The 20,092-nt window shown below is 40.2% G+C and overlaps 1 protein-coding gene across 1 annotated transcript in view; it reads left to right on the top strand.

Moving 5' to 3' along the window:
- The first annotated feature begins 11,500 nt into the window (after positions 1 to 11,500).
- Positions 11,501 to 20,092, top strand: part of LOC105924120 (transmembrane protein 196) — a 31,662-nt gene continuing 23,070 nt past the window's right edge. Inside the window, exon 1 of the mRNA XM_036145043.1 lies at positions 11,501 to 11,704. The gene's annotated coding sequence lies outside the window, so the exon portion shown is untranslated. The remainder of the gene's footprint in view (positions 11,705 to 20,092) is intronic.

Raw genomic sequence — 20,092 nt, 5'->3', positions numbered from 1 at the left:
AAAAAACAGTTCAAGAACCAATCTAGAACACACAATAAATGACAAGGCCCAACCTAAGATGGAACAAAGACTGAAACAGGACACAAGCTAAAATAGAAAAGAACCCAAAAACAGAAACTAAACTAAGGCAGGAACTCAAACTATGACATAATGTTTACTATTATGGGGATGAGGCAGCATCTAACCACACATCATTTTTGCCCTTAAAGACCAAATGCTCTTAAAGAAAAATCTAAATACGATTTTAGACATTATGTTTCCTCTAAGAAAGCATATTGCATGTTACTGTAAATGTAATGGTAATAATATTTCATTTTTCAAATGTGTAAAATGTTTAATGATCATTTTAAATTTACCATTATGTGTTTCTTTGTAAAATAAATCAGGAGCACCTGCCGTTGAGTTTTGCTGTTATCTTTCCAAATGACCCACATGTTTGCCCTTGGCACATTTTGAAAGTGAAAGAGAAGAGGAACGTTTGGTGTCTTTTTTCCTCATTATTCGTTTATCTCCTCTCCAGAGAGCTGTGGAGAGTCCCTGATCTTCTCTCTTTTCTTTCTCCCTCATCCAGGGTGCCAGGTGCATTGCACTTTATTGCTGTAATTCTGCATCAGTCACCTATAAACCTGGCTCCACTCCAGCTTCACTTCCACAAAGAAAGTAAAAGCAAAGGAATGAGGTCATCGGTCTCAAAGACTTTTAGTCACCGTGTTATTCCCCCTGGATTGCAGGGCTGCGGTAGGGAGAGACAAAAATGATATGCCACCCTCTAGTTGTGCGTGCAGTGCAAACCACACTGAAACACCCAAACTCCAAAGTTCCTCTGAATTTCCACTCAGGTTATACTTCCCTGACACAACTGTGTGCCTGGGCTGTGTGGGAACTGACCCTGCAGTCACGGGAAAACTGGACCTTTTTTTCAAGGTAATACACTCACTGACTCAGTGGAGCAGCATTAGCGCCACAGATGACTAAGGCAGCCTTAGTTCTGCCACTGGATCTAATAATGCAACAGGGGACATTTGATACACAAAACAGTTAAAAATGAGTGGGGAAATTAAGAAAACTTGAAATTCTTTATCAATTTAAACTGCAAGAAACAAATGTTTCACGTTCCTTGGTCTTCTTCACATTACAACCACAAACTCCAGTGCATTTTATTGAACTTTTATATTGTAGACCGGCACAATGTACAACTGTGAGGCGGGAGGAAAAGTCTTAATTCAGTAAATTTCATTAAGCTCCGCCGAGTTGTTACTTTTACCAACTTTTGCTGGGATTGTTTTTTTGGATATGGGGCGACGTGGTACAGAGGTTAGGGAGTTTGTCTTGCAATTGGCGGGTTGCTGGTTCGATCCCCCGCACTGACTGTCTCCTTTGTTGTGTCCTTGGGCAAGACACTTCACCCGCATTGCCTGCTGGCAGTGGTCAGAGGCCCAGTGGCACCAGTGCATGGCAGCCTCTCCTCTGTCAGTCTGCCCCAGGGCAGCTGTAGCTACTAACATAGCTCACCACCGTCAGGGTGTGAATGGGTGAATGACTGAACTGTAGTGTAAAGTGCTTTGGAGGTCATCAAGACTAGTTAAAGCGCTATACAAGTACAAGCCATTTACTATATGTTTCTGCCAGCTTTGCACACTGAGATTCAACCTTTTTGTCCATTATACTTTGCGAAAAAGCCCATGCTGTGAACATAATTTTCTATGACTTGCCAAAGTTTATCTAGTTTACTTACATCTAGATTTTGACAGGGCCATTTTAACAAGTTATGATAGTTTGATCTGTATGGTTCCTTTGTAACCATACAAAAGGAAATTGATAGTTTGATCTGTATGGTTCAGCTGTAAGTTTGGGGCGGTTGTCCTACTGAAAGGTGAACCACCACCCCTCTCTTAAGTGTTTTGCAGCCTCTAACAGGTTTTCCTCCAGCATTCACCTGCGTTTGGTTTCAACCTGATCAGCTTACTTTGGATTCTGCTAACCAGAACAACTTCTTTAGCGTGTGTGTGTGTGTGTGTGTGTGTGTGTGTGTGTACTACATGTTTTATGGAAGGTTGAAAAACAGGTCTTTAATGTCTTTCTTTTAATGCTGGCTTTTTTCTTTCCACTCTTTCTGAAATACTAGATTTTTGGAGTGGATGATCAATAGATCTCCTGACGACAAGCCCCCCCCCCCCCCCCCCCCCCCCCCTCTGATAAGCAGATCTTTGCTGCTCCTCCAGTGTTACCACTACATACCTCTTGAAAGCTTCTCTGATTAATGTCCTCCTACCTGGGCTTCAGTCTAGGTTGATAGCGACCTGCTGTTAAGTTTGCAGTTGGGTCATACTCTTACCATATTTTAAATGATGGATTGAACAATGCTCTGTGAGCCTGGGATGCTCTTTTATAACCTAACCCTGCTTTAAACCCCTCCACAATTTTATCACCGACCAAGTCTGCTCTGTTCCTCAGTCTTCATGATGATGTTTGTTTACTGATGCTCTCCAACAAACCTCCGAAGGCCTTTGCAAAACAGCTGTATCTATACTGAGCTTCAATCACACAGGGGTGGGCTCTATTTACTGATTGTTATAATTATAATTTTATTTTACTTTATTATTTTGGGATATTAAAATAAAGATGTCTAAATACATTGCGTTACATGGAGGCACAGTCTGCTGACTGTATACAGCTTCCGTGTATATATCCTTTTACTTCTTATTTTACTGTATTCTTATTTTTGTTTGCACCATCAACACCAAGTCAAATTCCTTGTAAGTGCAAACCTACTTGCCGATTAAACTAGATTCTGATTCTGATTCTGATACTCATACAGGACACAGTTTTCAGATCTTTATTTGGGAAATTTATTTGCAAACTTATGTTGGGCTAATCACATAAAAATGCAATACAATAAAATTAGGGTTGTGATTCTAATGTGACAAAATATTTAAAATTACCAGGAGGTATAAACATTTCCTGTTCCAAAGAAAATTCCCCATGGTAGCACGAGGTGACTCTAAAGACTCTTGATTCTGAGAAGATAAGAAAAGAAAATCAGGAATTAAGGAGATAATTCCAGCGAATCTTCTCTTTCTGTGTCACTTTCCAGTATGTTCCCTCCCTCCTTCTCGGTAGGAAACAACAGATAAGTCCTAGGGTTTCTGGCTGATACCAAGGACACTCTGTTCGGTAAACAATGAGTCGAAAATTCAGAAAGATGAGCCATAGTTATTGAAACTAGCAAAGCAAGATATAAACTGGTCGGTACACTGTTATACTGTACACTGATGCAGATATTTAAAGGAAACCTTTGATACAGCCTAACAAGGCAGCTAAGGAAATACCATTCTAAATCATTTGTGCACCAGATTTGCTTCAAAATCACAGCTAGAGAAAAAACCCACAACACTGCAAACATCTAGTGCAAGATCAGGAAATTGGGGTTGAATACTTTTCATAGTAACTTTTTAATTTTCGTCATTTTCAGCTGATCCGAACATCTCTTATTGATACACTCCTTGGGGGAGTTGGCAGATTCGGTCGATGTTTTGTGACGTAAATCATTACCTGCCAGGTGCAGTGTGAGAAAATCTGGGTCAGGGAGAAAACTACCCTGGTTTCTGGAAACGGGTCCCTGCAGTGGAAAAGGTAACATTTTACAAACCGAAAGTAAATCTGAGCTTACGTGGCAAAGTGCTGAGCAAATGTTTTACCTGTCAACAAATAACACAATAGTTTCACAGAGACAGAGAGTTTATACTTGCTCTTTTAGTCGAGAGATGAAAACATTAAGAAAAATCATATTTATATTACATTATATAATTTTATGTAATATACCGTGTTGCCTAAATGTGAGTTTGTCAAGGTCGCATAAGCATACATACAATATTGTGAAGAAAATGGTACACCTGCATTTGGTTTGAATCTTAGTGTAATTGGTGTTCCAGAGGTATTAGGTTGACGTGGATTTAAGTTTGGTTGTGGTAAAACACGTACCTGAAATGAAATGGAGGAAACGCTTCTAAAAAGTTAGCAATAACCCGTAGACCTGACAGCTTGTGAAACTACCTTTAGCAGCAGTGACTTTCAGTGGTTGTTCTCTGTAGGACTTTTTCAGCCTCTCACATCGTTATGGTGGAACTTTAGCCCACTCTTCTTTCCAGTCTTGCTTTATCTCATTGAGGTTTGCAGAAAGTCATTTCTGCACAGCTCCCTTGAATTCCCACTATAGCATGTCAATCAGGTTGAGGTCTGGACTTTGAGTGGGCCATGGCAAATGGTTTTTGTAATTGTCAACTTTCAGCACACTGTCATCATAAGCCCTGTTTTATAATCGCTGGTTACCTTTGCCAGTGGTCGGCGCAGTGTTCACAAACACCCCAGATCTGACCTGTCACACACAGTTACTGGCTTTAAACGATGCACGTCAAGTACCCTGCTGTACTCTTAGATTCTGGCAAAACAACCGTATATGCTATGCTCAAAGGAAGTGTTGTCTGAATGCCTGTCAATACATTTTAAAGTATCTCTTCTGCAAACGATCCCATTTTGCTCTTTTAGAAACTAAGACAGAATTTCAACTCTGTATATTTCATGCTTTTAACTCTGAATCTGACCTGTCTTCAATTTCAATAGAATGGTAACAAGTTTTAAACCTTCAATGTGAAACCGTTTCGGCCAGATTATTCTGATTTGCTGATCAGGCCCTCATGACGTCTTCCTCTCGAAATGGTGCCAGCATCGTACATCTCGCTATGTTCTGATTTTTGTTGAGCTATTTTCGTTTTGTTGAGCTATGTTAAGACTGTTTTTGTCTTCATCTGCAACTCGAGTTTATACGATCTTTCCCTTCCGACTAGTTTAAGGACATCTTAATTATCATGTTAATTATAATCTTATGAGATATTCCTGCTGTGTTAGGAGAGGTCTGGTCTGCTCGGAAGGACGTCAGGACCATTCTGACCTCAAATCGGTGATATCTGGGATATTAAACATGTTGGATTGTCTTAGCCCGATATTCTAGCGTGTGTGGTGTTCCCCGAGGACAAATGAGCAGGCAGCCTCCCCCTAACCCATGTGACATGTAGCCAATCATGAAAGCGAGGTGAGAGAAACACAGGAAAAATTATAGAACAACTCATCTCCTTCATATCATAGTGTAGCAAATAAAGCCCCTGTTCGTCTCCACTCCTTTAACCAAACCTGTTATATGTACGATATGTTTCTTGTCATGTGTGGTGTCTCTCAGCATTGGATATTCTACAGTCAATCAATCAATTTTACATTCTTGCCATGTGAACCAGGCAAAAGAGCAACCATTGAGGACATCCAACAATTTGACTTACTTGTCCAGATGGCTTACAATCTTAAAAAATTAAGAAGTTAACGGTTTAAAACTCATACCAGCCCAATAATATTTTCATCATTCAATTTCTTAGTTCTAAAACTTTTTTCATTAATTATAGATTAAAGTATATGTGTTGGCATCTGTATTGGTCTTGCAGCAGTTTATTTTTCCAATCAATCAATCAATCAATCAATCAATCAATCAATCAATCAATCAATCAATCAATCAATCAATCAATCAATCAATCAATCAATCAATCAATCAATCAATCAATCAGCCAGCCAGTATTAAAGGCCTGTCTAAATAAAACTGTCTTGAGCTCTGAAATGAAAAGAAAGAATATTGATTTGAGAATGTGTACATTGTTGTGTGTATACATTTTAAAGTTATTTTTGAATGCAATAAATAAACTGAAAAAGAAAAATCAAGTTAAGTTATAAAAACGAAGATCAATTATCGCTGTTTGATGGGATTTTTGTACCGATGCTAATTTACAACTATGTGATCCAAAAACAAATATCTATTTTAAACTACTTAACATAATCGGTAGGATTCATTTTATCTCACTGTTTATTTGCCCTAAACAGACTTCAAAACAGGCCTCTGAGCTGCAGTAAATTTGCAACTTTGTGTTAGTTTGGCGGGGACCAGGAACGCAAGTATTTTGTTCTTGTGCAAACACATCCTGGGGAAAAAAAAATCTCATATTCCTAAAAGGTTCAACAAAGACTGTGGGATTGTAAGAAACAATGCAAACTCAGTTCTTGTATTTTAATTGTTTTAATCTATTCAAGCAATTCATCAACATCACTAAAATCTAAAAAAGGTGATGCAAAGGACTAAAAGCGCTTGGAGAGAGATGGGAGTGTGTAGCCTGTTGGATGTCATCAAACAACGAAACTGCTTTGATTTCCAATTCCCAGTTGTCTGACTTATTTCAAATCACAGGGAAAGTAAGTTTCTCTAAGAATTTTAGAGGGGGTGTTGTTCAATAAACAGAGCTGTGTGCCTGCAGTGTCAGTGCGAAACCTTGCCTTTGATGGTTTCTGGTTAGACGTGAAGAAATCTACTGTATGCGTCTGTTGACACAGCCTCTCTCAGAAACACACACACACACACACACACACACAGAGCTGCTATGGTGGACTTTAGACTCAGGTCTTCTGCGAAAAACAGGGAGTTTCCTTCCTAGGGGAAGCAGTTTTCAGTGATTCAGTGAGCTGCTCCTGTGGTTGGGAAATTGAGGTGGGGAATGAAAACATCAAAGCCCACTATTTACCCTCAGAATGGATGTGTAGAAACACAGGTTTGACCAAAACCTTCCTCCCGACTTCCGTACACCAAATAACCGGAGGAAAAAACCCCGGCCTTGACTTACTAGTCAAATTTACTACAAAAAAGTACAGAACCACAGAAAAATTGTTGATGTGCTGAAGTGAAAACTATATCTGTTTATACCCATCCCGTGGTAGACAATTAGACAACATTGTTATAATTAGCTTGTTAAAATTAATCATCTTTTTAACTTCCATGACCCAAATTTGAGGTTTTAAAGCTTTCCTGTTTCACACATTCACAGCGTTGTGTACCAGCATGTTCAGGTGAGCGTGCTTGTTCTCCGTAATACCTGTTTAGAGTGCTTTAACAATAACATTTTTTACATGACCTACTTGAACTAAACCCGACCCTCACTGGCATCATTGAAACACCCCTCTTTTCAGCTGTGGACAAAAGGTGTAAACTGAGAAACGTTTTGCACCACTTTTAATACCTTGGTGCACAAAAATGACACAAGGGTTCTGGCTGCTACACACACATACAGTGGCTCATAAAAGTGTATCAGCGCCTTTTCTCTATGTAACAGTATTATTGTGATTCAATTAAACGTGAGACTGCAGCAATTTATTTCAAAATGTTTTTCCCAGCTTCATTTTGACACATAACCTTTTCAATGCATCTAAAAAACAAACAAATCTGCAAGAAAAGGGATGCAAAAAATAAAGACGTAATAATCTGTAGGCCTAAGTGGGTATAATCCTAAACTACGTTTGAAGCAGCAACTCTTGGTTCGGTTTCAGCAATCAGTCAACCAGCAATAATATTTAATTGTCCGGGAAGAATGTTTCTGATATTTCCATCCTTGAGATGAATCTAAACAAAAGCTGCAATTAATCTTATAGCACAAAAATTGTATTAGTCAAGACATGATTTGGGTTTTTATTAGTTTGTTTTGGACTTTTTCTGGCATCAGCCTGTCACCTCTCAGCCACCAGCCAATCAGCTCAGTCTCCTTCCAGCCAACGCCCTGCTCTTAATCAGATCCACCTGCTGCACTAATTAGAGTCAACTCTGCTCACCTGTTCACCTGCCTACAAATACCTGCCTCTTTCATCCACTCACTGCCAGAACGTCTCGTCTTGTTTCATGCGTACCGCCACTGTGCCCTCTGCTAGTCGCTGTGTGTTCAGCCCACACTGCTGTATGCTGCACAAGTCTGCCTTATTCTCCCAGTGAGTTCCAGCCGCCTGCTCTGGTTAGCCTCCGCTTTCATCACTGTGTCAGGCCTGTCACTGCCTATCACTCCTGGTCCGTCTGGTTCTGCCCTCATCTGATCAAGTCTGGTTCTCATTCACCTCTTCAATAAGCCTTTTAAGAACTAAACTCTGTTGTCCGGCTGAATATCTGGTTCTCCTGTATTACTCATAACAGGAGAGGGTTTTCCATATTTAGGGAAAATTCAAGTCAGACATAAAAAGGCTATCAAGAGGTTGACAGTGATGGTAAAAGAGTTGCAGGAGTTGGTTGTGCTCTTAATGTGCAATACCTTTTATTTCTCCATAAATCACATCACTGATGGGCAATGTCTCCCACCCCATGCATGGAGCTGTTGGAGAGCTCTTTTAGTGACGACTGCTGCGTGGCAGATGCTCTAAGGAACATTTCCGCAGGTTCTTCATGCCAGCTGCAGTCAGACTTTATCATCTCCGCTGCTCTCAACAGACATAACTGTTGATATCATGCTAATCGTTGCACAGGTTTTGATACGCCATTGGGAAAAGTAGGAACAAGTCGGCAGAGCACAAATGGAAAAAAAAAACGTGAAAAACCTTCAATTTCTGAGAAAATAGTGATTTTTGTTTTATTGCAAAATATGTTGAAGGTATTAAAATGGTAAACATTGTGTTTGAAGATGTTTCTTCATTGCACAGATGTAGCACAAATATTGCATTGAAGAGCTGTAAATTATCTTTACATGAACAAAATAGTGCTGTGAGTTGATCTGGACCCTCTGTTGACAGGCATTGAAGGGGTGGGAGGTGTTGCATGCAAAGTCATTTAAATTAGCAGCTTTTGTCAACACCCACCTGGCTGTCGGTTATTCTAAATAAACTTCGAGGCCTGTTTACTAGTTGATCATCTGTGCAGAGTGCCAACTTTCAAATGGTCATATCTTCCTAAATTCTTTGTTGATTTCCACAAGTTTGATGTCATTGAAAAGCTTAGATTCTGCTCTTTCAATCAGTAATCTGTAAAAAATCTCAAAACGGCCCTGGGGAGACTTGTTCCTGGTTTTGCTGTGACCTGTCACAATTGTTTACTCTGTTTCCAGATGCTAAGGAAACTTGCACACACCTTAGCTAGGGATGCCGCTGCACTATTATTGCATATTTTGTTATTGGATATTTTCCACTGTCAAATATTTTCCACTGTGCAATATTTACTCTGGTATTTACATTTACCTTCTACTCTTGCTGTTTCTTGGAGCTAACTTTAGATTAGACTGGTTTGTTCTTTTTCCTTCTTCCCTTCTTTTTTCATCTCTAATAATTGTGTGTAACTGTCAGTGTGTTTGCCACTGTCACACCTGTCTTCCCCATTGCGGGACAATAAAGGAATTTGTATCTTATATGTCAGGAAAAAAGGCTTAAAGCTATAAAACTGATACCTTCTCTCACAAAGTAAAGATCCAGACATGGCTAAAATTTCCCCAAACCTTGTAGAAGAATTTGTTGAACGTGTCACATGAAACCCAACTTGAATTTTGGGCCATAATGCCAATAGAAAGGCTAGAAATCACACACTGAAAAAGTCCAAAAGAGCACCATCCCCAAAGTAAAACATAGTGGGGACAGCATCATGTTTTTGGGCTACTTTTCTTCTGATGTAATTGAGCTTCTTCTAGAGGTTGATGGAAATATTTACAGGTCAAGATGCCTGTCCATTTTGACCCAAAACTTTCAAAGATTAGAAAGTCTAACAGCAGCTGGGAGGAACGACCTGCGGATGCGCTTCTTTGAGCATCTGCATAGCAGCAGTCTGTCACTGAACGAGCTCTGGAACAGCTCCATGCATGGGGCGGGGAGACATTGTGTCTCAGCAGGTAGAGTCTGCTCTCAGCCTTCCTGTAAAGAGCATCCGTGATGTGACTCCAGTTCAGTTTATTGTTCAGGTGAACACCCAGGTACTTATAAGAGTCCTGTATGCCAACATCAGTTCCCTGTATGTTAACCAGTATCAGTGGAGTGGGTCTGCACCGATAAAAGTCCACCACCAACTCCTTTTCCCCCCCGCATTTAACCTGAGACAGTTCTGCTGGAACCAGTCTATAAAACTTAGTATCCGCTGTTTATATTCTGAGTCACTCTCATGTGTGATGAGACTGACTTTGGCAGAGTCACCAGAGAACTGCTGTAGGTGGCAGCCTGGAGACCGGATAGAGAAGTCTGCAGTGTAGATGGTGAACAGAATCAGCACTTTTCTCTGCGGTGCTCTCGTACTGCAGACCAGCCTGTCAGAAACACACCCCATATCCTCACATACTGCGGTCGACCTGTGAGGTAATCCAGTATCCACTGGGACAGGTGGTGATCCACTCCTGACTGCTCCAGTTTGTCCTTCAGAAGTTGTGGTTGGATGGAGTTCAAAAAGAGGAAAATAGTGACCTAACCAGTGATAAATCTGACAGTAGCTCTGTGAGGCCATCTGATGAGGACAAGAAATTTCCTGACAACCATATAGATCTGGAGAACTTTTGCATGAGGGAGTGGGAAAATAGTGACCAGAAATTGGATGCTGATGTAGGGTGTGCACACATACTCAACCTTTTTCTTTCTTCTTTCGAACAGATTTGTTTTACTTTTAAATAGTAAATATCCAGTTAAATGTGGCAAAAGGTTTGACTTTATTAATCAAATAAATTATATATTCTAATTTGTCTCAAACCATTAGAACATGAATATGGCGAACTGTGTATGTTACATTGTGAGAGCCTGCTGGACACAGGGAATGACTCTTGGTTGCCAAGAGAGACAATCTGACACTCTGACAATCTGACACTTTTCTCTCCAACCATTTTGCAGGAAAGTGTAGAATAAATAATAGATTTAAAAAAAAAAAATATGAATATGCTATAGTTCAGTTTAAGTGAACTGAAGCTAAAGCTAGATCTTGCTTAGTGGGAAGTGGCACCACACTGTTCCTTGTAAATGGGAACACTTGATTTTCTGAAATTGCAAAAGCCCATCAAATTGTTTTCCATATTTATCAAAAATTATACAACCATTTACACCATGGAAAGACTCGGGTTAAAATTTTCTGACTATTTAGCTTCTCAAATTGAGACAAATTATTAAAGTCTGGCTCAGTAAAACGTTACAGTCAACTGTGCAACAGCGACTCCTAGTGTCACATTGGAAAACACATGAAGTGGGAGCCTGGGTGATAACAGTGTGAGTGAGATAGAGTTTGTCCATTTTTATTTACTACATGTTTTCTTGGAGTTTTGCAGTCTCGACAGGTTTCCCAGGCAAATGCAAGCCTTATTTACTCCTGCGGAAAATTAGCACATTTGTGCAACTTTTTTTTTTGCATGATGAAGGAGCTTTAAAGATTCAAAGCTCACCTGATCTGTTTCTAACTAAATACAATGTGTCTCAGGTGTCTTAGTATAGTAAAGGTATCCATAGTATAGTGGAATCAAATTTACTGCATTCAAGTCATTCATCAGTAAAAGCCAAGAGGGACACGGTGGCCTGATGCTTCAGCATGCAGCTTCCTTCCAGCGAGGGAAAGGGAAAAAGATCCAATTTCACTTTGGCTGAAGAAAAAAAGAGGCCACCGACTCTGCAGTGGGACTCTCACTTACTCCTCAGGCGTACTGTACTTGCATTTGTGCATCTTTTCTTTTTAATATATGCATGCAGTGTGTGCGGTCCTCGCTGTGAAGTGTTTAATAGTTTATAAGAGCCTTGTTTACTTGGCAGGGCTGCTGCCTACACAGCAGTTACAGCTCAAATGCTGAGAGATACAAGTTAGGAATAACAGGAAATAGATCCAGAGAAGAGTTTCGCCACTGTCAACACAAAGGCCAACGTAAGTAAAGCTTTTTTTAAATTATTTTTTTTAGTTTGGGTCAGATCTGTGTACAGTCTTGTTGTGTTTAGGAACTATACCATATTTCAATTATTTCTGTGAATTGCTCATAAGACGAAGCTTAAAGTCACAGTAAATTATTTTGTAGAAAACAAAATCACAGTTTTTTGTCAACTTATTAAAACTATTGAAAATAGATGTTTACATGCAATATAAAAATGCACAATCTCACTGCATGACAGTATTCAGATTAAATGTTTCCTGTTTTAGGTAAGATAGGATTACCAAAAGTATTTCTGTTGCTGATTGCCAGAAAAAAATGAGCAAGATAATGTTTTAAAGGGATTGTCTTTAAAAATCTGTAGTTTACATACATTCAAAAATGTAGCCAGTATTAATAAAACAGAGATCAGAATTTAGCAAAATTCACTCCAAAATATTTACTTTGTCATCATTAAGCTACATCGTAAGTTATTTGATGCTATGAATATGATTATTTTCCAATTGGAAGACCCATTTTTGCCCAAGTTTCAATTTTCTGGTTGATGTCTTAAGACATTGCGTCAGTATTTCCACATAACGTACCTTCCTCATAATGCCATCTATGCAGCAAAAATTCCCACAACATGTTGCTGCCACCCCCGTACGTCACAGTTGGTGCTGTCAGGTTTGCACTTTTTTTGCAAATCATAGTGGCCAAATGCTTTTATTTTAGTTTAAACCACAGGAAGTGTGTCCAAAAACTACGTAAAAGTCTTTCATAACACTTTGGAATAGTGACTTATTCCTCTCTTAGTCACCTTTCAGCTCCAAACTTGTTTTACTGTTGATAATGACGTCATTTCTCCACCTTCAGCCGGTATTTTTCACAATGTGTTATCCATATGTTCTGAGCTTAATACACACATTTCTCACTAAAAACTTTTCCCACATGTCTGAGCCACAGAACCTCTTCCTGAACAGTATATGGTTGCTGGAAATTCCCATGCTGGTTACACATGCGTGTAACTGTTTGAACAGATGAAGTTGGCCCCTTCAGGCATACGGGGAATGTACGCAAGGGGGAACCAAACAGGTGGAGGGCACACAATTCTTCAGAAATCTTAGGGTTTGCTCATGATGTCAACCAAGGAAGCAGTGTTTTGAGGAGGATCCTTAAAATACAGGATCTCTTCCAGTTAGCTCAGATTCATTTATCTAGGAGAAGCTTACAGAGCCATAACATGTGGAACAGTGTGTGCAAACACACAAAACTGGAAAAAGAAATGAAAAATATCTCTAAGTATTTGTGTCTCTTTTATGTCTCTGTTTTCTCCATTTATCTGTTGATTATGTTCTTGAATGTGTTTTAGTTTATTTATATCCTTTTTTTTTTGCTTAGTTCCTGTTTAGTTTAGTTTCCTATTTTATTGTTGTGTTTTGTTCTCTGTGCATTTGGAATCATATCTCTTAGATTATTTTTTATAGATTCATTGTGTCTCAATTCAGCTGTGTTCCTTTTAATTAGCATCCTTCCCTCAGCTTCCCTGCTTCAGTTCTACCACAGCTGCTCCACGTTTCATATGATTAGCTCATCTGCCTCCTTTGTCATCTTCCACCCCTAACACTTGTCTTTTATATACCTTCCAGAATTATCTCACGGAGAATTGGGTTATTTGTGTAAAACTCTTCAATGTGCAAGTTTACCGGCAAAGACATGCAAGCATAAGGCTGGAGACAGGGACGGATGTACCATCAGGCGAAACTAGGCTGTTGTCTAGGGCCCCCAACTTCCCGGGGGCCTCATAAAACCCCTTATATCCATATGGTTAATACAGTTATTACTTATTTGTGCACATTAATTATGTTTTTGATTAAAACCCTTTTGCTAAAATGCTATCAGAATGCTTATTGCAGCAGCAACCACAATCGGCAGCAAACTCAACAGTAACGTTGACGCCGCATGGCGATGAACAATTAGTGAGTATTAAACCGTTGAAGGGGGGACTCCCATGAAATCCTCAAATTTCTACCAAAGCAATTGAATAAATCTACTTACATTCAACCACTGGGTAAAAGCCTTATACTGTTTTTTATGTGTGTTTGTCGTCAGAATCAGACAGGGATGGACTGTGACAGAGATAGTTACAAAATTATCCAGCCAGGCTTCAATAACGATGTTGTTCCATCAGATTGTGTGAGTCCAGCATTATCCACTCTGCTAATAAGGAGTCATCACAGTGTACTTCTTGAAGATGATCCAGCACTCTGGCCAAAACAACACGCATGCTGCTCAATAGACAAGAGAGGACCTCTCCAGGTGAAGGGCAGGATCGTCCCAAGAAATTAAGTCGGTCGCAGATTTACTAGCAGCTATTCCTTCATGCAAATGAAAAGGAGAGCAGATAGGCAGATCTTGGCTTGTCTACAATGAAAAGGACTGTGTTATTTGTTTTTGCTGTCACCTTTCTGGAAACACAGGAATGAGCAATTAGCTGCGTGAGAATGGGCTTAATGATTGGAAAGATCTTTCAGCTCTTTTAAGAGAGCAGGAAAAGCCAGCTGAGCACATTGCTCCCCCACTAGGAGACATGGCCTCGTTGTACCCTGTCCAGATCTATGTCTGCTTATGTTCTTTGTAGTGATGGATATTACATGAATGGCTGCTGATGAATGCAGAGGTGATTATGTAACAATACTAAAACAATCACCTAGGTGACAGGTGAGTTTGATCAGTTGAAGACAACGGACAGAGAAAAGGTCTTTGGCAATAATATTCAAAATACCCCAGACATGCAGAATAATTTGCAAAAATAAATAACAGTGAATTTATGTTATACACACAAATCAGAAGATTATATCGCCAAAAGCTTTTCAGCTGAGAACAGCCCATAAGTTTCTAACCAAGTGACAGCTGATGAGCTCTTCTAGCTGCTATTTCTGGCATTATTTTTGTCCCTCACTGCAGCTGGAGGGAATACTCCTGTATAAATAATGTCTTCATTGGATCAATTTGGGGGAAACCCAAAGCAGTACTGTGGATTTTCACAATACTTTTAAGGTTGATGGTTTGGCTTACAGCAGCTACAAGAAACGAAACAATAGGAGTAAAAGTTAAGCACCACGATATAAAAGTGTAAACATGTAGAGCATTTGAATTTTAAAGAATCGTCAATCATGTTGCTGAGTTTTTTAAAACAATCCTCTATAAATACAATGGATAAGTGAATAAAGTAGGAAACCAAGGCCCTATTTTATTCACTTTTCTGCATACAGACAACATCAGACATTCAAACAATGCTGCGATTGTAAAAGTAATACTCAATCCAGCTCACACAAGGAGATAATAATCTGCAGGGATGGTAAGAACAAGATTAGGTGAGAGTTTAGCATTTTACATTTAAAAAAGCTGTTTGAAAGAGAACAGTGTACAACAATGCGGTTCAGGCTTGACCAATCCATATATTTATTGTGCTATTTATTTTTGTCTAATTTTAACATGGTGCAGAAAAGAGTTGTAAATGCTCTTTTTTCAAGGAGTTTCGAAGCTTTCATAAATCTGTAAAGTCTGTTTTAAAAGCACACCTGCTCAGAGCAGAACCCTGTTCAAGTTTGATCAATCTAAGTAGTTTAGATTTTTTTTTGTTGCTAGAAATGATTAAATGCAGACCAGACTCGTGTAAATAATGTGAATTTAGCTAAGCCGAAGCAGGATGCAGATTTTGGTGTCTCTAGTGACATTTACTGGGTCGCAGAATCATGTCGCTGCTTTAAAATGGTGCATAGCTTGTCTGTCACTCTATTACAGCAAAGGATTTATTTTTTGTACCTGTTTCACAAATGGCTGCCAGATTAACTAATTATTTTCTTGAAGGTGTTGAGGCAGTGAGGAGCTTTATTGATTATGGGCTGGTCAGCAAGAAGGGTATGAGGAGAACATGGGAAGAAAGACAGATAGTGGCCTGGGGTAAGGGAATCAAACCGGTGACAGCTACGTTAAGGTCCGCAGCCTCCACATGTGGTGCGACCGCTCTCCCACTGAGCCATGTGGGACCCCTGCAAGATGACTGATTTAAAGGTGTTGCAAGCTTCCTCTGTGCTTCTGAGACTAAAAGTTAACAGTTAGCCTGACAAGAAATCTTTCCTGCTGTTAACGGGGCACGAAGACTACAGCAAGACCTGCTTCCTTTCTCATAAATACAATGGCGTTCAGGCATAAATCACACATCTTCATTTAAGGGACCAAAAATGGCACAATGAAAATGTTCCTGATGAGAAGAAGTCCCAAACTTGCAGCAACTGTGGTAAAAATACACTTTGGCAATAGCTCAGGATTTCTCTCAGGACACTGGCTACTCGATTTTACTCTGATATTTACCATTTTTATGTTTAAAGCACATGGTCGAAGGTAAGTTGTTAGGGTTAGGGCACCAAGAGACTTTTAAAACTAGCAGGGTCATTATTGTTCTGGTTTCGAGTCCATAAAGCCATATGGACTCAACTTACTAGCCGACAATTGACTGAAACACTCCTGTGCTTCAGGACAGAGAACCTACAAAGTGCAGCAGCGTCGATACTCTGCACCTTTGGCTCACGACCGACTGCTAACAAGCACAGTTTCTCTCTGACTTCCTAATTAGCAGGATTTGGTGATGAAAGACACAGCCAGGACCTGCTGGGATCGACTCAGCGGTCAACCAGGACTGCTGCCAGCCCAGGCTATAAAAATATCCCTTTGGGATCTATATCTTATGCAGACATGCTCCTTAATAAATGAAAAGAAATCCCTTCTTTCATTCTGTCCTTTAAAGCCCCCATATCTCCCAGTCTGATTAGCGAAAACACGTTTTAATCCCCAATCTCTTCAATGCAGCTCTTGTGTTTATGCTGTTACTCCTTCCAGCAGTGTAAGGGGAAAATATTAACAAAGGTCTAACATCATAATCATCCCCAAAGTGCAACACGCTATTCATAAAACCCTAATTTTGTTTTTCTAGTTTTAAATGATATTTTAATTTCAAGCAAATACACACCTTTATTTATTTTTGACAGAATCAATTCAATGCATTTATCCAACAAATGTAGAGGTTTTATGCAGGCTGGGTACTTCCTGTTAACTAACTGTGGCTTGATAGGTTGAGTAGTTGTCTGGCAACCAGAAGGTTGTGGGTTCGATTCCACTTAACCCCAAGTTGCCTACCGAGCTGCGTCTTGGTGTATAAATGTGTGCGCGTTAGTGAGAGTGACTGGGTGAATGTGGCTATAGTGTACAGCGCTTTGGGTGGTCAGCATGACTGGAAAAGCGCTATATAAGTTCAGTCCATTTACCATTTAACAGGTGGTTCAGCGATAATTGCTAGTTAAGAGTCTGAAAACGGTCGCATAAGAAAGACCCACAACAGCTGAACAAGAAAAAGGAGCAGAGACTGGGAATGACGCCAGTACCCATGTGTGGAAATGGTTGTTTCCGTCAAGGACATAACTCCTCTACTCTCCTGGCACCAACAGCAGCATCTACAGGGTTTTCTGCTCCATGCCAGTCTCTGTGCGCCGGCGCACACGCATACAAAAGTGTCAGATGGACTGTGAAAATGCTTTGCTTGCTGCCCCATGGATTGTGACAAAATGTGACAGGTGATTTAAAACGTGTGGCACACCGCGGACCGAGTGAAGGCGTGAAAGCCCCACCGTCTGGCCACATGTTCACTTGGAGACATGAAAGCACACTAATTAGGGACGTTACACAGACAGTGGTTTCACAGTTTCACAGGAAAGATTCAGTCCCTTAACCTGTCTCCCCACTGAGGCATTAATTAAGGGAGGGAGACGCGTGCTCTTTGAATGACACCCTCTCACCGCGTGGAAACCCTGTCAGCAGCTGACAGAGCTGCAGAGCTGCACGGATTCTGCTTTCAGCGACGAGGCGAGAGGATAGCAGGGCTGAGATGTGGTGATGGCTGTTATATGTTGAGAAAACAGTGTATGAGAGAAGAGGAAAAATACATTTCCAGGTGAAACAATTTCATTCCATGCTATACACATTTGTTGTAATGTGTATAGCATATATGCTCTTTGTATCCGAATAAACACATGTCCTGTATGCACATTAATAACTGGCCTGTCAAAAGTATTCACACTGCTTCAACTGTTTGACATTTTGGTTTGTCGAAACCACAAACTTCAAAGCATTTGTTAAGTGCACAGCTATTAGTTGTCTTGTGGACATATTATCCCACCTGAGCTGCCACTCTCTGCAACTCCTCCAGAGTTACCATAATGGCCGCAACTCTGATTAATGTTCTCCCTCCCAGCTTGTCATTTGAGATAGTGAGCCCCATTGATACAGGTTTTGCACATTTTTCCCATACTTCGATTTTTGGATGATGGTTTGAACAGTGCACTGTGAGACGTCCAACATTGGTGATATTTCTGTGTAACCCAGTCCTGCTTTACAGAGCTCCATAACTTTCTCTCTGAGCTATATGCTGGGGTCCTTGGTCTTCAAGATGTTGTTTGTTTCCTGCTGTTCACTAAATAAAATTCTGATTACTTGACAGAACAGCTGCATTTTGCTGATGGCTATTTACTGATAAGGTTTACTGAAACCAAATTTAACCCTGGGTTTTATTTCAGGGAATTATTGAAAACAGGTTTGAATACAATGCCTGCAAGAAAAAAAGGTCAGGACTCCATTTCCTTCCTACTCTAAAATCATGCTCTACTTTTGATTCTTCTATAATATTCCAATAGAATACATTGAAGCTGGTGGTTATATTATGACAGTATGCAACATCCAAACCTTAAAACTGCTTTTGCTAGGCATTGTGTGTACAAGAAAACACCAGTCGATCAAAAGTGCCTTTGCTGCCTAACAGAACATAAGGAGCACAAAAATACAACATATCAGGTACAAATTGACCACTGACCACACTTTACATGATCAACGGACAAACCTACCCAGACATTCCCCACTGGTATGTGAAATGGCATTTGGGTCGGGATGTGGACTGGGTTTGCCCAGTTTAGGACAGTGCTCTTCTCTGGAATAAGGGAGGCAGCTTTGGTCCTTCTTGGGCTCCTCCACTCTAGGGGCCCTGTCACACATCTGAGGCTCTGGAGGGCGGGTCTTTGGCTCCTCACAACCATTGAGCATTTTTCTTGTAGAGAAACCTTATAAAGCACACCCACAGATCTTTTGCCTACAGATACACCTCTATACAGATAAACTCAATAGTTAGCGTTGGCTGCCACTAAACACATCTTGTGTTAAATAATACTGCAAATTAATCAGTGATGTTATCAAAGGCGTTGGTTGTTTGTATCTGTGATGCTTCTTCTGTTTGTTTTGTTGTTCTTCTTTTATCCCTTTTTGCAGGTGTAGAAGCAGACTCCAATGATGTTATCTTGTTCTCTCTTTTTCCTCTACCTTTTCCTCACCTTCTCTCCCTTTTAACATTTTCCCTCACCTTTCTCCCTTCCATTTTTTTGTCTTTTACTTTTCCGTTTCTGTGTCCATTTAATTCAAAATAATCCCCAAATGATGGCCAATAAAGTTTTTTACATGTATATAAAGCGGAGCACCATAGCAGAAGCAGTTATTCTCCACTTCAACGGTTATATAATTAACATCTTCCTGACACAACAGGGATTCAAACCAGGTCTTCCATTTCTAAAATGTGGGCCACCACAGCAAGACACAAGACTAGCATTATCTGGATACAAGGTTTTATGGTTAGACAAGAAGAAACTAAATCATTTGGCCACATGGACGAGACATATGTTCAGAGTAGTGAATATGAGGCTTTCAAACCCAAGAACTTTGTATCGATCACCAAACATGGTGGTACCATACTCTGGATGCGTTTAGCTGCCAGTGAGGCTAGCTAGTGCATTGCACGCTGTGGATGAAACAATTAAAAACAACTACCTCCAAATTCTTCAACTTTACCTCAAAATAACATCTTGACAAGTACAACGTAGACACATTTGGATGTTCCATCAGGCCAATGATCTCAAACTTGCAGGAAAACTGGTTTTGTAATGATTCAGGATAACCTCACCAGAAAATAGAAATGGTGTTCATAGTATATTAAAAGTTCGTTTCCCACCCTGCTCTGTGTCCTCTCCAGGGGCTGGGATGTGGTAGAATCCCCTGAGACAGAGACTTGCTGGAGCAGAAAGGGTTTAAGGCTGATGGTGATTGTGACTGACGGCTGCTGTTGGACGGCTGGACATGCCGTCAGTGGTCAATGGAGTTGTGGCTTGTGCGGGTAAATAAACAACCTAGTGTTTTCACCATACTCTGCTGTGGTTGTTTTTATTGCAAAGTAATCTAGCCGTAATCTTGCCACCAAAGGCTGTCTGTAATTTCAGTCCACCCTATAAACAATACATGTGATGTTGGACTTG

Source organism: Fundulus heteroclitus, chromosome 13, assembly GCF_011125445.2.
Source record: "Fundulus heteroclitus isolate FHET01 chromosome 13, MU-UCD_Fhet_4.1, whole genome shotgun sequence".
Lineage (NCBI taxonomy): Eukaryota > Metazoa > Chordata > Actinopteri > Cyprinodontiformes > Fundulidae > Fundulus > Fundulus heteroclitus.
This window is presented reverse-complemented; position numbering and strand designations above follow the sequence as displayed.